General features: G+C 47.2%; 1 protein-coding gene across 9 annotated transcripts in view; it reads right to left on the bottom strand.

The window, feature by feature from the left end:
* The window catches only part of LOC143140405 (CUGBP Elav-like family member 3), a 78745-nt gene that overhangs the window by 13205 nt on the left and 59540 nt on the right, over window positions 1–6000 (bottom strand). The window lies entirely within an intron of this gene.

Raw genomic sequence — 6000 nt, 5'->3', positions numbered from 1 at the left:
TCAAGTGTGTGTGTGTGTGTGTGTGTGTGTGTGTGTGTGTGTGTGTGTGTGTGTGCAAATGCAATCCCCCCCCAAAAATACACTGTGGATCAGACAGGAAGGAGGGAGCGAGAAGAGGATCTCGGATGAAAGAGGGAGAGAAGAGAAGAGGGGAAAGTAAAGGAACTGATATGCAAAGACTGAGACAGAGAAAGAGAGAGAGAGGAAAGAAATGACTATGTGCAGAGAGAGACAGAGAGAGAGAGAGAACGAAAGAGAGGATATATATTAGTATGTGTGCAGAGAGAGAGAGAGAGAAAAAGAGAGAGAGAGAGAAAGGAGAGATCATACTCATTGTGAGAAGAAAGGAGAGGTGATGGGAGGCGGGGTGAGTAAGGGAGGACAGAGGAGAAGAGGGAGGAAAGGAGAGGAAGAAGGGCAATGGGGAGAAAGAGAGAGAGAGGGGGAGAGAGAGAGAGATGGGGGGAGGAAGAGGGAGAAAGAGAGGGTGGAGGGCTGTAGAAGCAGGGCTGGCAGATACTTAATGAAGGTCTTAATTATGGAAGCGCTGACATTTGAGCTGACAGCTGATCCATTCACTCTGATCAGCGTCGATCACTTGCTCGGACACACTATTGATCAAACACTTGCATGGTCGCCCTCTACACACACACACAAACACATACAGGAAATATACTCGCCAACATGCAGGAAGTGCACTCACAAACACACACACACAACCATACACACTCTCGCTCAAACAGACTGCGAGGGGATCTTCCAGTCGCCACATCGAGCATTTTATTGACGTGAGTGACTCGTCAGCGGCCGTCTAGATCGAGCACGTCTGACAGTGTTGGGCCTGAGGGTCACTTCTCATGCGTCCACTCCACACGTGTCTCATATGTGCACGCTGAGGTATGGTCTGCTGGGGGCTTTTTTGCCAGAATGAGTCATTACGCATCAAAGGTCACCTTGGACACACACGTTTCTTGGCTACTTGAGGGGGATTGGATTGGATGGGATGGGATGGGATGGGATGGATGGGAGAGTGATGGTCAAGTTATTTATTGTGTAGATGGGGAAAATAAATAAAAACACAAATAAATAAAGTTGAGGCTGAGGCACCTGGGACTTGGGGTGGGCAGATAGAGGCAGGGAGGGCCCTGGAGCCTTGGCCCTCTTCCTTTAATCCGCAACATACAGCTGACCCCTGCTTCTCAACGTATACCATCAGCTCAGAGTCAGTGAGAGGAGAGAGAGTGTGTGTGTGTGTGTGTGTGTGTGTGTGTGTGTGTGTGTGAAAGAGAGAGAGAGAGTGTGACAGAGAGAAAGTGTGTGTGTGTATATGTGTGTGAGAGAGAAAGAGATAGTGTGTATATGTGTGTGTGAGAGAGAAAGAGAGAGAGAGAGAGAGTATATGTGTGTGAAAGAGAGAGAGAGAGAGAAGGGGTGTTTATTACTCTTTTAGATATTAAATTCTGTACATGAGTTTTCATAATGGATAATGCGGAAAAATATCAAATGACAAGACGTAAGCACGATAAATCGGACAGATAAAGAGGGAAATATAAAGAGATTGAGAATGATGTTGTTATAGATGGAGCAGGAAATTAGGAGAGATTGGAGGAGGAGGGAGGAAGACAGGGAGAGAGAGACAGAGAGAGAGAGAGAGGGGACAGGATGAAAAGAGGAGTAGATAGACAAATGTAGAAGAGGACAGGGCACAAAGCAAGCACAAAGCCATCAGAATGGTGCCACTTCAGGTCGGCACGGCAACCAGCCTTACGCAGACCTGCCTCGCTGCCACAGTCGCCATGGCAACGCACGACTAGAGCTCCCCAGCAGGTAAACAAGGTTGCCCCGGACGACGAACAGAGGAGAAGAAAAGAAAAGAGAGGGAGGTATTGAGGGGGAGAGAGAGAGAGAGATAGGGAGGAGGGGGAGAAAGGATAAACAAATGGGGAGGATGGTGTGAGAAGTGCTCAGGTGAAGGATGAAGGGAGAGTACAGGAGGAGGAGAAAAGAACACGCACAAAAGCAGAATGACAATGAACAGGGGATTAGAATGAAACCATGAGATGACAGAGATGGAGAGGAGACAGAGCGACAGAGATGGAGAGAGAGAGAGAGAGAGAGAGAGAGAGAGAGAGATAAGATGTAACCCCATGAATAACAGAAAAAACATGACAAACATGTATATGTATATGTACATATTATTAAACAAATCCTAAAAGAAGCTGAGCTGAGGGGAAATTACTACTCGATTCATGGAACCTGTTGGTTGGGCTCCCTACAGTGAAATATGTTTTCAACACACGCAAACACAAACACACACACACAGTCCATAGACAAAACAATACAACAGCACCTAGCACATCTGTGTAAATATGGTAGACAAATATCCCCAGGTATAAACACACAAACACACACACTCACTCATTCAACACTGATGCCCCAAGACATTTAATGTATGTATGCAAACTCCATCGATATCTATCTTTGGCACACAACCTCGGATGTGAGTGCGCACGCACACGCACACACACACACACACACACACACACACACACACACTTAATCGGTCCCTGTTTTACGGAGGATTTCAGAAGGATTATAGGATATTAAATCCATAGATTATTCAATCAAATCACATCCCCCCTACCCACCCTCAGCAACTCTTAACCCAGTGCCTTGACCGCTAAACACACAATCATCTGATTTATCACCATTATGCACACACACACACACACACACACACACACACACACACACACACACACACACACACACACACACACACACACACACACACACACACACACTTCAATGCTCACAAACCCCACACCCTCAATAAAGAGCAAACGGTGTCTACATTTCAAACACTGATCATATACAGTTTCATTCCCTTCTTGAGGAGATGAGGGACATATTTTCTCTCTCTGTCTCTCTCCATCTCTCTCTCTTTCTCTCTCTCCATCCCTCTTTCTCTCTCCCTCTCTCTCACACACACACACACACTCTCTGTCTGTCTCCCTCACACACTCAAGTGTGTTGATTTCCCAGTCAGTCCATCATCAGTGATCACTGAGAGACCGACACGGTCATTATTCTCATCATTACACAAACAAACACACACACACACACACACACACACACGGGGTGCACTGTCCCCACACACACTCTACAAGCCTATGTACCCATGCAGAGAAAAATAAATATGCAGATGTATTAGGTTTTGCTGGGCACAGAGTGTGAAACATTCTGCCTCTCCCACACAAACACATGCACGCGCGCACGCACACACACACATGCACAAACTTACGCACACACACACACACCACTGTGGTAGGCGTTGTGTGAACATTGTGTTGGCTGAGCCGTGAGCAATCAGCTGAACAATTAAGGCACTGAGTCAGAACAGCAGATGCATCAGTGGAGATCATGGTTGTGTATGTGTGTGTGTGTGTGTGTGTACATGTTTGAGGGATCATGTAAAATTGTGCACATATATATATATATATATATGCGCGCGTGCAAGTGTATTCGTGCATTCACTCACATAAGCATTCGTGGTGTTATGCTTATGTGAGTGTGAATGTGTGCATACATACTGTGAATCTGTTTGTGAATTTGAGCATTTGTATGCGAGTGTGTGTATGTATGTGTGTGTGTGTGTGTGTGTGTGTGTGTGTGTGTGCGTGTAGGGGACAACACAAAGACACACTCCACTTCTGTCTCTGTCCCTGCTATCTCTCAATACCTCCGCCCTATCCTTCAGTGAGGCGCTGGTCATTGCATCGTGCCCCGTTCCCTAGCAACCCGGCATCCCTCGCTCCCAGCCGTTGCCTGGCAACGGGACGTGAAACCGTAATCAACGTGCCACCCCAACCCCCAATCTCTCTTTCTCTCACCTCCTGCCCTCCCCCTTCCTCTATCCTTCCTGCTTCCTTTCTCTCTCTCTCTCTCTCATCTCTCTCTCTTCATCTCTCTCATACAGGTACAAACTCTAATAGAAAGATAAGGAGAATATACACATATAAAGACTAAAAAGCTAAATCAACACACACACACACACACACACATTATAAATTCCCCATGGCAAAATCCCTTCCTCCACAGGCAAATACAAACATCAGGCAAACCATAAATCCGAATAACACCCCCCCCCCACACACACACACACACACTAACATACACCCAAACAGCCCCCCTCCCATTCCTTTCTGTTTATCTCCCGCTCTGTCCCCTTTTTCCATCACTCCCCCTCCCTCCCTCCCTCCCTCTATTTCTCTCCTTCTCCCATCCTAACAGTGCGTCTCACACCATCCGTCTGTGTCTTTTATGGGAATCAATCAAGCACAAAGAAAATTAAAATCTTCACACCTTTACACCGGTGTAGGCTGTTAATCAATAATCAATAATCAATTACCGCTGAAGCCCCCCCTGGGGGAACGGAGACGGGGTCAACTACCTCTGAGAAGGTCCTCTACCACCCCCCCAACCCCCCCTCACCCCATCAGAAACACGCCGGGGGCTGGTTCCAAGCCTCTTCTCCCAGGCTGCACTACAGTGACTATTCATCACTGTTTAGCAGAACATAACGGAACGGTGCAGAACAGGATTGTTTATGATGGCACAGTGGTGCCACGGATACACCCATTTCTGGATGTCTGTTTCTAAGGCGATGATTGTGATGTCAGTGTTGCCGGGTTGAGCTCGCCTGAATGCTGCTGAGTGTCGCTGCTTGATAAGGAGCGGTAGCTCCCCGCCCTGGTTAGCGCGAGGAGATGGAGCAGAGGTTGAAGCAGACTACAGCCACAGGCCACAGCACAAAAGCCGGGACTGCATGCTGTCAGCGAGGATAAAAATGGAGGCTGAGACACGCTGACACACACACACACACAAATATAAGCACGCAGACACACAAACAAGCACACACACACACACACACACACACACATACAAACACACATACAAACACACTGTTCACCATCATTACTCTCATCTGAAGCAGCAGACGTCATGATAGGAGCCTGTTCTGTCAATCAGATCAAGTTTCAGCCAGATTCAGTGCAATCATCAGAGACCAGACATAAGCGTGAACACACACACACACACACACACACACACACACAGGCAGTGTCTTGCTAACAGATGTCTGTATTTAAGCTGATAGATACACCCCCAAACCCCCCTCTGTTGTTTGACCCCCCCCCCCCCCCCCCACATACCCCCTTTCCCAATCTCTCTCGCCCCTCCCCCGCGACCACCCGCCGCTCATTATGTTAAACTTTCATTCATTCCTCTGCCCCCCACCACACTTCATTCATCTGTCCAATCTCTCTTTAATTAACCCACCCTCCCTCCATCTCCATGCCTTCTCTAGGGCAATCTGCTGGCCTGTGAAGACAAGTGTGTGTGTGTGTGTGTGTTGAGTGTATGTTAAATGTATGTTAAGTGTGTGTGTGTGTGTGTGTGTGTGTGTGTGTGTGTGTGTGTGCGTGTGTCTAGTGTGCATGTGCCTGAGTGTGTATTGTGAATACTAAATCTGACGAAGAAACTCAAGAATTCCTTCATGATCAATGTCTGATTAGCGATTTACATTACATTACATTACATTTGGCTGACACTTTTTTAACCCAAAGCGACTCCCAACAAGGGAATCAATCAAGCAAGAGTGTGATGGTGACAAGCTAGTGCAGCAGTGAGTGCTACTTCCATACAGCCAACTTCTAGTCAGGTGGTAAGAGCTAGAATTAGCAAGTGTAGTTGTAAGTAGTGCTACGAGAGGACATATTCTCTGAAGAGCTGGGTCTTCAGGAGTTTTTTACTCTGGATGGAATTGGTAGTGCATTCTACCATCAGGGGAACAACAGATGAGAAAAGTTTGGATTGCTCTGAGTGTACGGGTGGAAGAGCCAGAAGTCTTTACATACATGCTATTGAATGTGTGTGTGTGTGTGTGTGTGTGTGTGTGTGTGTGTGTGTGTGTGTGTGTGTGTGTGTGCGTGGTGGGAG

The sequence above is a fragment of the Alosa pseudoharengus genome, unplaced genomic scaffold, assembly GCF_046254945.1.
Source record: "Alosa pseudoharengus isolate Yale_2024_CS ecotype anadromous, Long Island Sound unplaced genomic scaffold, YU_APseudo_1.1 YU_APseudo_1.1_scf_23, whole genome shotgun sequence".
Taxonomy (NCBI): domain Eukaryota; kingdom Metazoa; phylum Chordata; class Actinopteri; order Clupeiformes; family Clupeidae; genus Alosa; species Alosa pseudoharengus.
The sequence above is the reverse complement of the archived record's forward strand: the minus strand, read 5'-3'. Positions and strand labels throughout refer to the sequence as shown.